Raw genomic sequence first — 16,610 nt, 5'->3', positions numbered from 1 at the left:
ATAATTTGATAGCTGTTCATATTTTTATAGGTTATGTTTTTTTTATGAATAACTAATACGTGTTTAACCTTTTTTCACATTCACTTTTGTGAAGCGTTAAAGACTTCTGAAGTTCACGTCTTTTTCTATATTTTTTCCGTGAGGTACTACATCGTTCATAAATTCTGCCATTTTTTTTTATTTAACTTTAAACTGAACACAAATCAACAAATATTCAGAATTGAGCCTGCTACAAACCATACTCAGAATAACATGAGAACGAACTTATAAATATGAGAATATACTAGCTTTTATTCTTATCAAGCATGAGTATATATTCTGTACAAGATGGACACTTGAGTATATTCTACTATGATTCCATGTTATGAGTATGTAATCAAAAATGAGTAGGTACTCAAATGTTTTTATTCTTATTAAGAAGAGTATATACTAAAAAAAGTCCAGTATATACTATATACTCATGTTTATTCTTACCACGGATTGTCACGAAGTTTGTCTTTAAAAAGCTTCCCTAGTATTATACAATTTCATAACACAAATAAGTTTCTTTGTTTGCCTTTCATCAGAACCGAGTGTATATAATATCCACATGGGTCTTAAACCAAATGGAGTCTGGTGTGGTGAGGGGTTGGACTTTATTGATGCGAAAGCGTATAATGTGGTTATGAGATTATCAGAGACCTATACATGCACGACTTTACTGTTGATGGACAATTTTGACACTTCCTGAAATAAAAATCAGGAGATGGCGATTTAATTCAACATTTCCAGGAAGCATTTGAAACAGAAATGGTAGCTGTAGTTAATTACTAACAGTGGATAACTGCTGACCGAACTAATTTAGAAATTTTGCAGTCTTCAGTTGAGGAAATTTTAGACAAACTTTCGATCAAGATAGAAGCACCAATCTCGCTTTTGGCGGAGAAGAAAGAAGCTCTCCAGGATGGTGAATGGCTTTGTAATTTTTAGCTTATCAAAAAATTATTCCTGCGCTATTCAAGAACCAGTACAGAATGTTCATTGGAATAATAATGAGCTCGCACTACATCCCTTTGTCACTTATTTCAAAGATAAAAACGAATTAAAACTTCAAAACTTGTTACCAATTTCAGAGTGTCTTAAACACGATGTAAATGTTATCCACCATTTCCAACGAAAATTAATCAATTTTCTGAAGAATGAAATAAGTAATGTGAATTTTTTTTCTGAAGAGGCTCAACTGTTAAGACATATAGATACATCATTTCAAATGTTTAATTGATACTATTAAATCTCATCAAAATAAAATATAGCTCTATTTATTTTCAGATATTCTTATATTTGTCTCCAGATATCTTCTTTAAGTTTCGTGTTTTTATAGTTTTCATCCCGTGTATCATATAAATAGGCCTAAGGGTGATATCGTACAAGTTCGATAAGTTTCTGACTGCAATTATCAGCCATCTTTCCTCATTTTCAAATAAAAACAATACAATTCATCGCCACCAGTGATATCTTTTTCTACATTCAATCGTCATAAAGAGTATAAATGTCACACATCTTTGATAAATGTGTCAAGAAAATTCGCTGAGCTACCGATTTCAGCGAGAAACTCGCGCGAGGTTTTTGCCTCGAACGAGAATCTCTTCCAGTGTGTGGACGTCCATTTGAATCCATGTTATCAATTTTTTTATTTTCTCGCAACAAATTTCTCGCTGGCGAAAACTCTGCAAGTGTGTTACGGGCCTAATGGGAGTCCTTGAAAACCTTGAAACGAGTTGTTTTTGTACGTACGAGTGTGTATTATGTTCCCAGCTGTGGGCTTTACTTTTAATTACTGTAATATATCTTCATTTATTTTATGTTCCCATAGATTGTAGCCTTCTGTTGCTCGAAATAATTCTTTCTCATCTGTCCTCAGTCTGTTTTTATTTTGCTGCTTTGAAGTCCCGACTGAATAACATCGGTGTATTTCAATTTGTTTCTCGAGATTTTAATTACACAAATGCAGGAACGTCAATTCAGTCCTTGCCTGGGGTTTAAAGGCAAGATACTTTTAGAGAAAATCCGATAGATACATCGCGTGGTGTAGTTCCTCCTTAGTTCCTATAAAATGATCTATTTTCCATACTTAAATTTGGGTAAACCTTTACCGCTGGGATTAGCTTGATCATGAACTATAAAGAAATATGTAAATAAATAAATAAATAGGTAAATAAATAAGTAAATAGGTAAGTAAATAAATTGGTAAATAAATAAGTAAGTAAATAAAATAAATAAATACATATTGATTACACACTTTTAACAATTCATATTACTTAAGAATATAATTATAATTAGGGAGCGGATTTTTATGTGCTAAAAATTTTTAATATATTTATTTTTATGTGCTAAAAAGTACGAAAATATTTGCTAAAAATAAAAAAAAAATATTTTTTAATATGACAAAAATACCTTACTTAGCGTGGGAAAAAAAAATTTACTAGGTACTCACCAACTACACTTGAGTGCTAGCAGTTGACCGAGAATTGCAGTGAACAACAAAGGTCATCTCCAAATTCTCCATCACAAATGCATGCCGATTATCTCTGAACAACGACTTATACTGTGAAAACGATCTTTTCACATCATAGAAATCAGACGAGCATATTTAAAGAGAGGAATGTCACAAACACATACACCGTCAGTTTCACTACAGGCACACCCTCCAATATTTGAGCAACTTTACACATTTTTTTATATCCACTGTTTTTCCCAAACACATTCTGGAATTTTTCCCTTAGTACTTGTACTTCTGAACCTGATAATTTCCACGGCACGCACCTCCCTGTTTCAGACAACAGGTTTTTTGATATTTCGAGTTTTTTTATGGCGTCACACAAAAAGCTTAGATTTGCTAATAGGAAAGCCAAATCATTTTTTAAACAACCATTTTTCAGTATATCTTGAAGGATATCGATTGACGAAGCCCGATGACAGGGAATCATAACAAGACGTATTGCCTTACTCGATAGACATGAGCGAGAGTCGAGAGATTTGTTTAAATTAAATAATGTTCATACCCGAGCTCTTATCTGTTGTGTTTCACAAACAAAGCGTGGAATGAAATCATCTTCAGCAACAATAAACATTCCTAATTATGTGTTGCAAGATCTCTCCTTCTTGTCCATGTTAATTTATTCTCTAATAAGAAGACTGTTATGCTGCCTAGCAGTTCTCAGAACTTGAGGCGATACTATTACAAAAATGGATCACGGATACACCACACAGCGCTTAGAAACACGAAGCAACCAAGAATTCTTAAAAAGATAACATATATACTTCTGAGTGATATAATTGATTTAGTTTTAAAATGTTTAAAAGTTCTTGTAAAAATTATTTAGGTAAAAAAACTCCAATATTCATGTGTTTACAATAGATTTCCTGAAAATATGTATTTACATAATTTTTTGTGAAAATATGTGTTTTTATGTGAAATAAAATTCGGGTTTTAAACTTGAAACTTCATGTTCGGAATTTTTAACTTTGTTAATTGTGTTTTATCACACGCAAAAATAATATTTAATTACATAGAAATCCGCTCCTTAGTTATAATAACCACTTTCATGTGTTAAAAAGTAAACTTTGTTGTAAATTACCAAATTGACTAGTTTCGACTTCGTGTCAGCCATCTTCAGAACTATTGAAGTCCTTGCTTCTTTCAGTTTCTTGAGTTGTTTCGCTGGGAGTTGCGTTTCTGTTGGGTAGTGTGAAGTCAAATAACGTGTGTGTTCCGAAATTTAGTTGTGTATTGAGGATGTACTGTGGGTGTGTTTCTGTTTGTCTGTATATTTGGTACTATTCTGCAACCAAATTTCTTGACTTAAAAATCGATGTGTTAAATTGGAAAAATTATATTAAAGAAATTATCCCCAAACTAAATTCAGCTTGTTTTGCTATTAGATCTATGCAAAAAATAGTAAATATCAATACCTTAAAAACAATATTCTTTGCATACTTCCACTCGGTAATGAATTCTGGAATAATATTCTGGGGAAATTCCACAGATAGTAACAGTATATTCCTATTACAAAAAAGAGTAACTAGAATAATAGTAGGTGCCAAATCTAGGGAATCGTGTAGGACTATTTAAAAAAACTACAAATAATGCCCATGACTTGTCAGTATATTTTTTCATTAATAATATTCCTCGTATGTAATCGTGAAATCTTTGTACTAATTCAACAGTACATAGCATAAATACACGTCAAAAAATGGCTTTCATACTCCATCGGCAAGTCTATCGTGCTATCAAAAAGGAGTGCGTTATATGGCAGTAAAAATTTTTAAAGCCTCCCTATGGATATAAAAAATGAAACTCAAAACATAAGATTATTTAGGGCCAAATTAAAGAAGTAAATAATTTCTCACGCCTTCTATTCTGTAGGTGATTTCAAGACATTCGACAACGCTTCATGAAATTGATACTAAAACTTTGTGTTGTACTAGCAGACTACATTGTAAACCTCTTCTGTATATATTTCAACTAGACTGTGACTATAGTAGTATTAAGTTTTTGACTTGTTCCATATTCTAGCTGTGAAGCAATGTACTAATATCATGGAATGTTAATAAATACAATACAACATCGGCGAATATGGAACTTCGACATACTCGACAAACTTTACCGAACATAGCGCCTATATCTTCGTATATAAAAAAAATCAATTTTACAGGAGAGCGAAGAAACATTTTAATATTCTGATAACGAACAAATGTCTGACATAGACTAATGGAGTATTTAAATCTCTTCTTGTGAAGTTGGTATCCATGCCTTGATTTAAGATGTGTTTGCAGAAGTTCCGGGAAAATTTCTTTATTGGGAATCAAGTGAAATCTTATTGCGTTCATTTTTTTGACATACGAAATTGCTGTTCAACACCATCGGAATGTTAGATTATATAACACTGCGTATTTATTTGTGGTACTATCGCAGTGTTGCCAACTTTAGCGACAAATCGCTAGATCTAGCAGTTTTAAGGAGTGTCTAACGACAAGAATTACGAAATGGCTACGAATGACTTTTCTGGAGCTTTTATGAATCATTTGGCGAGAAATTTAGTGATTTTTTTTTTCGTTTTGTCATTTTAACTGTTTTTAATAAGATGTATTTGGAAACATTTTTAATTTTACAATATTTTGACACTTTAAATATTATTATAGAGAAAATATTTTCCTTCGTACAATTTCAAAACTTCATAAAAACGTATCACGACATCTTGGGTAATCCACTGCATTATCTTTCCTATGGCGAATTCTTAGGGCTGTTAAATGGTCCAGTACAAATTTTTGGGTTGAGATGTACCAGTTAATATTCTGCCGAGGTAACTCTAAAGGTAAGCGTTCACTACATCGTGTCGCACTCCTCGTACGAATCGCACGCAACGGATATTTTAAGTGCAGTGCGTTCACTGTAACGGCTGCAGCTCATCGCCTCATCGGATTCCCTATCAGCTGTTTAAAACATGACGTCGTACGGTATTGACAGAGGAGTTGAGGTTAGGTCTATTAATTATGACTGTTAGCGAATAAGAATTTGTAATTGCTTCATGCGTCTTAATTGAAAGGAAGAAACGAAAGAAATATTGGTTACATAATATATTTCCAAGAAATGACTTGATTACTGTAATGGGAACCCCTCAAATTATATAATTCTTCGCAGTTTTCTACACGCGAAATAAGTTTTCCGTCTGCCATTTTGGCGCGACACTGAACATGGCACAACATAATAGTAACAGTTGACCAATTAAAATTGATTTATTAAAGAAGGCCATGATCGCACGCATCGGAAAAGTTGCCTATCCCAGAAACGTGGACGGATTTACCGAGAGCCGATGCGTGCGATACGATGTAGTGAACGCTTATCTTAATAATTTTCTATGTTCGCCATGGCCGTACTTACTCTTTCCTATTTGAATGCTGAGATTGAACAGTTGTTCAGCCAGTCTAACTTATTGAAACCAATACTACGTGACAGAATTCATATCAAAACAGCTAGTGCTATATCTCACGCCAGGAAGGAACACCTTGAGGATTTCGGGAAAAAACGAGTTACAAATACCAAATTTGCTGAAAGTGTTCTGCGGAAGACTAGCAGAATAAAAGGTCATGGATTTTTTTGTATGTCTAAAAGTTACGATATATTTTTGCTATTGTTAATCTTAGTCGTTTGTATGTATGTATGTATGTATGTATGTATGTATGTATGTATGTATGTATGTATGTATGTATGTATGTATGTATTTATTCACACTGCAATGGGTATATACCCGGTGGCAGTGGTAACTAATTACACTCAATAATGACAATAATAAACTTATTAATTAAAAATACAATTAATAATAGTAGAGCAGCTGGCTACGGACTGGAAGGTCCGGGGTTCGATCCCAGGTGGTGACAGGATTTTTTCTCGTTGCCAAACTTTCAGAACGGCCCCGAGGTTCACTCAGCCTCCTATAAAATTGAGTACCGGGTCTTTCCCGGGGGTAAAAGGCGGTCAGAGCGTGGTGCCGACCACACCACCTCATTCTAGTGCCGAGGTCATGGAAAGCATGGGGCTCTACCTCTATGCCCCCAAATGCCTTCATGGCATGTTACGGGGATACCTTTACCTTACCTTTACTTATAATTAATACTAAGAATAATTTATAATAATAATAATAATAATAATAATAATAATAATAATAATAATAATAATAATAATAATAACAGGGAATATCCTAAATTAAATGAAGCACGATCACTTAAAATAACATTTAAAATAAATCTAATTTGTATCTTAACGCTAAGTTCGAACTAAAACCCACGAGTATGATATGTTCATATCTGCACAAGTATCTTTCAACATTACACTCATTTCGCTGTCAACTCACTCACTGCACTGGAACTACGACACATTTCACTGATTCTATCCTGATTTCAGTAACACTTCAAAAACAATTCACTGTTCAAATACTTTGCACTGCCACTATAAACTATAAAGCTTCACTGACAGGAACACGTTTCACTTACACAACACACTTCACTGACACAACACACTTCACTGACACAACAAAATTCTTCACTGATACTACACTGCAATAACAAAATATCATTTACACCCTTTAAATACTGTGTATAATTACCGTCTATTAGCAAAGTCCTTAAGCCTATTTTAAATACATTTTTTGTTGTTGGTAAAGCCTTTAGTAAGTCTGCAGGTAAAGCATTCCAGTCCCTGATAGTACGATTGAGAAAAGGAAACTTTCCAGTGTCCGTCCTCTGTCTTCTTTCCCTCAATTTATATGAGTGGTCGTTCCTTGAAGAGAAATTTGGCGGCTACACTTTTCTTTTTACTTTTGAATTGAATTTAGCGACTTTTTAGTAACTCTGAGGTGACGATTGTTGGCAACACTGTACTATGGTGATTATGGGACTTTTCCTAGTGCACCTACATCGCTGCAACCTTGGTGAATCAAAAGAGTGGGCTCTTTCTGCGAAGGATTTTATACGGAGTTGAAGTTGTACTGTGCTGTAGCCATATTCCGCCATAATTATTATATTTGTCACTGTCTGTACTCATAACAATATTTCTGAATTGGGAACCAACAGACGGTCGACCACTTTCTGTGGATCGATATCGTAAACATCCCTCATGTTGGATTAGTCGTCCGTCACTGTTTGCCGACACTCCGGGTTCCCGTAATTAAGACGTGCTGTTCGGATGCAGAAGCTAAATATGACCGGCATTCAATTATGTCCCCCACCGTGCCATTCATAATATTTTCCTTTCGTAGTTTGGCTTAAGCATATATAATAACACTTCAGAGTACGTGACAGTTCTGAGTAATGAAAAATTTACCATATTAAATTTTTTTCTCAGTGTACATAGCTGATAGACCCTAATCGTTTACAAAATAATACACAGAGAATACCATCTTTCCTCAATATATTAAAATAGTGTTCATTTTCTAACATAAATTACAAATGCATAATTTAATAATCCAAAATGACGACTACTAGCTTTGTCAGAATCAAGATTTTTGCTCTTAGCTCAACCTATTTTAAACATTTCCATGTCCTGCTATTTTAATTTTAAAGCTATAACATAGCTCGACTGCGTACTCAGCCTTGGAATTTCCCGGGTCACTTAATGAAAATTGGGAGAGGGTTGATGGAGTTTGAAATCCATCGGAATCTTACCTTTATTTATGCTCTAGACACACTGTCCGTCGCCTTTCAATAAAAGAAGGAAATTTTATTTTCCGTTGTTTCGATGCTATCCATCATAATGTAAATGTTTCTGAGAACAAAAGGTAATCCTTTGACGGTGGAGGATTAGAAATAACAGTAGAGTAGAGTGCCTGAGAACAGAATGTCAACCCTTCGACGGTGGAGTGAGATAAGGTCGTCACGCGTTGCCTGGATTTACAGTGCAGCTCATTGTCTAGGAATCACTAATCCTGCCTTTGTCCTTTGTTTCGAATTTCGGCTACTGACATATACTACAACTGGCAGTTATTTTCTAACTTATGTTGGCATCAATAACTTCGGTTTGCAGTGGTTATGTCGCAGGGTCGTAGAAAAGAGGGAGGGGGGGGGGGTAAATCAAATGGAAGTTACTTATTTAACGAGGAAATTTATTTAAATTATTTTAAACACTTTATAATATCACGTAGACGTCCAATTCTTAAAGCAAATATTTTCAGAAAAGAGCTAAGACAGCCCAGTCACTAGGCTTTGCAGAGGGGCAGCAGAAATGGGTGGAGGAAACCGGGAAGCGACGTAACCAAACGGACACAGTACCTTTGAGAAAATATGATTAAATAATGAATATACTTTATTCACTGGAAAATACGACCATATTTCTGGAACGTACTATACTCACTCAGTACTGTATACTGTGACCGTAAGACGACTTTGACTGCATACGCGGTCTTGGTTCTGTGTGAAGGACGGTTGCAGGTTTACTAAAGGCTGTGTGATGTATCTTGTCTCACTGTGAAAAGAGAAGAGAAAGGAGATATGTCTTACTTCGTCTGTATTGTTATGGTGATGAGGGGAATGGAGCGATGCCGTCCATCCATCCAGTGGCGGAAGGGACTAGTTGATACATTCTGTAGCGCAAAATAAAATAACAAAATATCTCTCTTCGTACTGTGTAGTTCCGTCACTAAGCTTGTCTTTCAAGAAACTGAGTTCTGGCAGTCTGTACAATAACAAGATTTTGAAAGGAATCCTGAAAATTTACAACCCTCCTATAATCTCCACCCTCATTTGAAGGGACTTGGTTTTATTGCTACTGAGACAAGATAAACCTTACCAGGTAGTAGAAGGGGTGGGAGGGAAGTACATTCAAAACTCAGGTACAATAAAAATTGAAGTAAAAATAAAATGAAGTCCCTGTAGTAAGTAATAAGAAGAAAATGGTTAGGTTTCACCCTTAGGGTGTGAAGTACGCTGGCCCGGACTATAGAATCGTCATCGTGACAAGGCCAGTGTTTTCACTAACTTCATTCTTGTGTCACCACCCATCAATATTGCAGTGCATGAAAGATAAACTCGTGCATGTTTCACGATCTGCCGGAGGGAATCGCAGCTCTGTTATCAGAGGCAGCCAGCTACTGCAGTCAGCATTGTTTTAGCTCCAAATTGCTCAATCCGCTTTTTCCCTTATCGCGCAAACGTGATTGTCTCCGAGCCTGTGCAGCGCCAACCCAATCTAGGGCCTCAAAGCTCGCTCTACACCCACGCATTTATTTCTGAATTGACAAGTCCAATGCCATCTCCATAAAGACTTTAAAGCCTTCCCATCATCATATCGTACACCACCAGTTTTAGGGACATCGTTGTAATATAATTATAACTAGACAGTGGATGCGGGATGACTTATCGTTGAATGTAGGTGCACATTTACTATATGTTACATTTTTTTTTTCATTCAGACCATTGGCTCAACAGGTTTTAAACGTAAACAGACGACGTCAACTTGCTACCGTATCTCCGTACAGTCAGAAGGAAAAGAAAAATAACGTGCTGTAGTACATACCTTGCAAGTTCAGTCCCCGTCATCATTGATGCAATTACCAGCGTTGCAGTAAACGACGATATATTCTCGTAAGTTATCGAAGCTGAATCGTCTTCGCCTATCGCTTAAACAGTTTTTGTATCGAGAGAATTTCGGAAGAAAACCTCTAAAATGGGATCACTCGATTTCTTTAGAGGAATATTTGTACTGAGCATCGTGTTGTACGTGTCGTTAGACCCGCACAACTAAATGATGATGATGATGATGATGATGATGATGATGATGATGATGATGATGATGATGATGATGATGATGATGTGGATGATTTCTCAGATTTCATTTCAACGCATTTCCTGTGCGATGTACTGTTGCAATGTTTCTCTATAGCCTGAATTGTTATGGTTTTTATTTCAATTTTACATACATTACACACGATATTGTCTTCGTTAATACATAAAATGTCACTCTCATACTTCTTAATTGCATTTCGTATCTCTGAGCGAATTTAACGTTTTGACTTAGACATTATGAATGGATCAGCACTACACTATTCAACTCGTAGGCCTACTAAATACTTGAGCAGGATAAGACAACTGCACACATTGCGTTGCAATGTTACTATGAACGGACCGGGGTTCCTTCGTTCTGTACGCTGCTGTACTCGCCAGGTACACAAAAGACGGACGGCGCGGCACGTGCCATATACTCCGATACGAAACAACTTCACTTTTCCTTAAGTCATCCCGTATCCACTGTCTAATTATAACGTGAAACTCTACTTCGTCCTATAATATCTGACAGGCAATGTAAATATTGTCGACAGATGAGGAAGGCAGCATAATTGCTATTGAATCAATGACAGAGGTCTCATTCCACTAGGCTTGGCAACCGTCCCGTATTTCCCGGGACAGTCCCGATTTTGACCATTGCGTTCCGCGTCCCGAAATAATTTGCACAGGCAACAAAAGTCCCAATTTCAAGGCATATTAGACATTTACAGCTGATTTTCGTTTCTATCATATTGTTGGATTTAGTATGGATCGCACAAACTCGTACAGACATAGTTCCAATATGTGATGAAATGGAGAAATGACTCTAGTACGAATGTTCAAGCCCAGATCACATATATATCAGATTACTCATCCCTATGTTAAAATCGGTAGCACTTTGGAGAGAACAACCGCCAGGATGCCGCCCGTCCGCCGTAAACGAACACGAGATGGCAGTACAGTCGCTAATCCAATTCAAATGGGAGTTATGACGTGACTCCTCGTGTAACAACTAGATGGCAGCATAGTAAACCTGACCAAAGCTGTTACCGTCACGAGACAGTCCTGATTTTGACCATTGCGTCCCGAAGTGATTTGCACACGCATCAAAATGTCCCGATTTCAATGCATATTAGACATTTACAGCTGATTTTCGTTTCTATCATATTGTTGAATTTAGTCTGGATCGCACAGACATGTTTCCAATGTGTGATGAAATGGAGAAATGACTCTAGTACGAATGTTCAAGCCCAGATCACACACACACACACACACACACACACACACACACACACACACACACACACATATATATATATATATATATATATATATATATATATATATATATATATATATCAGATTACTCAACCCTATGTTACAATCGGTAGCACTTTCAAGAGAACAACCGCTAGGATCGCCACCCGTCCGCCGTAAACGAACACGAGATGGCAGTACAGTCTCTAATCCAATTCAAATGGGAGTTATGACGTGACTCCTTATGTAACAACTAGATGGCAGCATAGTAAACCTGACAAAAGTTGTTACCGTCCTTCCTATTCTGACTTATGCTTCTCCTGCCTGGTTCTATGCACCTCAAGCCACTCCAAACAACGCAAAACAGAGCTCTCCGGACCATCCATGCCTGTAATTGGTTTACATTGCATGAAGATCTACAGGTTGACTATCTCCACACTCATCCTCTACAAGCTACAAGACACTTCTATCAGAAACTTCATTCCAGTGACAACCCATTCATCTCATCATTAGGAAGTTATGATCCTGGGCAGTTCACCAAATTCAGGACACCAAAATCTACCATTAATCCTTAGGCTTTTAGTTTATTGACTAGTTTTTCTTTATTCTGATTCTGATGGTATCACCACTGAATCTTGATTTAGTGGTTTTCTCCCACTTGTCTTCCTCTCATGTTGTTCAGTTTATATGCGTAGGCAAAAAACCTAGTGGTTTTGACACTACTTCTTTATCAATTATGCATTAAAAAAAATCTGTAAGACCGAGCAATCTGAGTATATAATATGATCTAGGGTTCAAGGCAGAAATGTAATTCTCGTTGATGTATCAATAGAGTGACAGATGCAATGAGCATAATACACAAGTTAGGGCAGGTTTGATCACAGCCTACAGGATACTTAATGAATCTGACTGAAAGTGTAAATTTATTTATTTATTTATTTATTTATTTATTTATTTATTTATTTATTTATTTATTATTTATTTATTTATTCATTTATTTATTTACTCTGGTGGAGTTAAGGTCATCAGGCCTTCTCTTCCACACCACCAGAAAGCTCATCTTATGCACTTTGACTTTAATTTGTACCATTCAGTATGATGTCCACTTTATTCCACTTGATCCGTCATTCATTGATTCGGCGGAAAAATGGAAAAAGAAGAGAAAAATCTTTACTACCACTTCTAAGGTAGATATAGATATTAACGAGGGCAAAAACAAAGACTTGTAAATACCGCAGCTCCTCATGTGTGATAAGACCTGATAGCTTGGTAATATATCATGTAAACGTCTCTTTGTTTTCCCAGAAGAGTGGCTGGAACTTTATGTGTAGACAGGTTAGGTCAGTTTGGATTAGTTCTGGTTACGTTAAATTAGGTTATTAATTACATGGAAGTAATGAGTTCCTAGTTTCCAATGAGTTAACATTTCCTTTATCACTAATTTATACTATTTTCAATTTGTTTTGTGGTCATTTTTTACACATGAACTAATATATTACTGTTATAAAAGTTACTACTGTTGAATATGTGGATTGATAGGTGGAAATGATTAGTGCAATAAAATTGTTAGTAATGTTTCATTCCACACTTATCTTGCTGCTTTGTTGTATGTAAACAACAGTATTGTTATGGCCCACTCCTGCATTAGAACAGAGCACCTGTTTTGTACCGGTATGTCTGTACCCGCTTGAGGTGTACTGTGTACTTGTGAACCCTCTCCTCACCATCCAGCAACGTTACAAAACGTCTAATATTGTAAATTTTAATAATTAGTTAAATATTGCAATTAGAAAAACATTGTAAGGACATTTTTCTTCCCTATGACATGAATAATCATCAATTAAAATAATGGCACTTATACCCCTTACACTCTGTATATGAGGTGTGTAATTTATTTATTTTTCTATTTATCAACAGTAATCTGACTAAAGGTTTTGATTTATCTAGAGAAAATCAAAACTCGAGTGGGATTTAATTGACTATTACACGATTAGAAGAAAGTATATAAAGATTAGAAGTAATAAAGTACTCCAATACAATAAAATATTAATTGGCTTATGAAAATACAACTGTCTTGAAATCTATTATTGTACCATCTCAACATTACGCTAGATGGCAGTAGTGTTTTATGATTATGTTTTCTTGTTACCGGTATCAGTTGTGCCAACTATGTAATCATCATTCAACTCTGTGGGCTGTTACTAGTAAGAAGGCTTTGTTGATTCAGTTTCATTTTTATTAAAACATTTGCATTTCACTTCAATCATCCGGATCCTAGTAATCAACGTCACTTGACAGATGATTTTCAATAAATCTTAGTATTAAACAATCTCTGATACGTGACTATTCATAATATCATATAGCAGAAGCTATAACAAACATAACCTAAATAATATAAACAAGTATTAGAAAAGTTTTAATTAGGGATGATGAAATAAACAAGAAACGTTTTAATTAACGATGATGAAATGAAAAATAAACATGAATAATTTTAAAAGAAACAATTATTAAAAGTACAATTTTCAAATTTGAATGTTTTAGTGGTTGGTGGTTTAGTTGATGTTATATTGGACGTGTGCGTAAAAGAAGTGAACTCGTTGATGTACATGGTGTATCCCTCAACTTATTCAGGATTTCCGAATGGTGCTCTTCATATATGACCAGTGATCTTTATTAATTCTTGTTCTTGAATGCCAATGCTAGTCATTTTTGAAAGTGCTGTGCATCGACTGGAGTGGTTTGTAATTTTCTGTTTTTTTTTTTTTTTTGACGTCCAGACCAGTGCAGTTTGAAATGTTGGCAAACAAAGAAACAAATGCTAGGGACGCGATAAAATTAAACAAATGCTAGGGACGCGATAAAATTGTGCGATAAGCAGCCATGATTGGTTGAAAGACGTCCTTTCGTACCGTTTTATTGGTCGAAAGTAGTGTGACGTAGTAAAAGTGTAATAGTCAACAGTAATCTCACTAGACGTTTTGATTTATCTAGAGAAAATCAAAACTCGAGTGGGATTTAATTGACTATTACACAATTAGAAGAAAGTATATAAAGATTAGAAGTAACGTAGTACTCCAATACAATAAAATATTAATTGACTTACGAAAATACAACTGTCTTCAAACGTATTATTGTACCATCTCAACATTACAAATATTACGCTAGATGCATGCTAGATGGCAGTAGTGAGCAATGCCTTCTCGTCGAAAAGTTCTCGATCTATTATACACGATGGCAATGTTACTAGTCAAGAAGGCTTTGTTGATTCAGTTTCATTTTTATTAAAATGCAACATTCCACTTCAATCATCCGAATCCCAGTAATCAACGTCACTTGACAGATGATTTTCAATAAATCTTAATATTAAACAATCTCTGATACGTGACTATCCATAATATCATATAGCAGAAGCTATAACATAACCTAACTAATATACACAAGTGTTAGAAAAGTTTTAATTAACGACGATGACATAAAAAATAAACGTGAATAATTTTAAAAGGAATAATTATTGAATGTACAATTTTCAAATTTGAATGTGGTTGGTGGTTCAATTGAGGTTATATTGGACGTGTGCGTAATAGAAGTGGAACTCGTTGATTTAGGCCTACATGGTGTATTCAACTTATTCAGGATTTCCGAATGAATAATTTTAAAAGGAATAATTATTGAATGTACAATTTTCAAATTTGAATGTGGTTGGTGGGTCAATTGATGTTATATTGGACGTGTGCGTAATAGAAGTAGAACTCGTTGATTTAAGCCTACATGGTGTATTCAACTTGTTCAGGATTTCCGAATGGTGCTCTTCATTTATTTGTAAATCGGATTTCAGAAGATGCATAGGTATGATCAGTGATTTTGATTAATTCTTGTTCTTGAATGCCAATGCGAGTCATATTTGAAACTGCTGTGCATCGACTGGAGTGGTTTGTAATTTTATATATATTTTTGACGTCCAGACCAGCGCAGTTTCAAATGTTGGCAAACAAAGAAACAAATGCTAGGGACGCGATAAAATTAAACAAATGCTAGGGACGCGATAAAATTGTGCGATAAGCAGCCATGATTGGTTGAAATACGTCCTTTCGTACCGTTTTATTGGTCAAAAGTAGTATGACGTAGTAAGAGTGTAACAGTCATATAAATATTTACACGCATATAACGCTTACCATTTTATAGCTAAGAAACCATCAGATTTAGTCACTTTGACGGATCACTATTTACAAAATCAGTCTCATTAAGAACCCTCTGTGTACTTCTCAGAACAGTCGCTGCTTTGCAGAACAGTGTTTGCTATTGTTTGTGAAATGGAGTAAATGTAATAAAGCATTGGTTACCTCGGGCAACGACAATACAATGGGAGACAAAGACAAACGAAAAGAAATTAAAAGGAAACCCGAACTACAGAAACTGCAAAGTAAACCAACTCTATTCGCTCGTATTAATGCTTTCGGCTGTAACCTAGTCTGGGGAATGCAGCTTCCATTGGAAGAAGAAAGATAATGCATTATAACTACTGGGTGTTCAGTTCAAAATGTGTCATGGCTCGCTGTATGCCGTCAAGTGGCTAGCTGATGAGCCTAGAGAATTCAATCTTCCTACACTTCCGCAGAGGTGTATAACCTATGAGGCAGAGAAGTTGCCTAGCAAGTACGGCGTTCATTCTGAAGAGTACATACCGATACGTACGGTAACGCCGGTAGTGGCAGGAATGTGAACCGTTTGGAAATACGTACTGTCGGGATATGGGGAGAGGGTTAAGACGATTACTTACGTATTTGTTGACATTAACTTCGACGATCAACATGAACACGGAGCATTTGATTTGTGTTGTGGAATGTTACTGTACGCAACCGATGATAACAAATACCCTGCGTACGACTTGCCGGCGCAAAATACAGTTCGAAAGAGGTTATGGTAGCACACAGACTTTACAGACCGCCATCTGTTGCTACGACGTTCAAGTTATACCGTACACGTTCTCAAGTTCAGATTGAACGCATTGATTAATAGGCAACTTCTCAGACACAAAAGCTGAAACTCGCTTCAAATCGCTG

The 16,610-nt window shown here is 35.7% G+C and overlaps 1 long non-coding RNA gene across 2 annotated transcripts in view; it reads left to right on the top strand.

Annotated features, from left to right (window-relative positions):
- Positions 1-16,610, top strand: part of LOC138703648 (uncharacterized) — a 380,530-nt gene that overhangs the window by 260,407 nt on the left and 103,513 nt on the right. The gene's annotated exons all lie outside the window — the stretch shown is intronic.

The sequence above is a fragment of the Periplaneta americana genome, chromosome 7, assembly GCF_040183065.1.
Source record: "Periplaneta americana isolate PAMFEO1 chromosome 7, P.americana_PAMFEO1_priV1, whole genome shotgun sequence".
NCBI lineage: Eukaryota > Metazoa > Arthropoda > Insecta > Blattodea > Blattidae > Periplaneta > Periplaneta americana.
The sequence above is the reverse complement of the archived record's forward strand: the minus strand, read 5'-3'. Positions and strand labels throughout refer to the sequence as shown.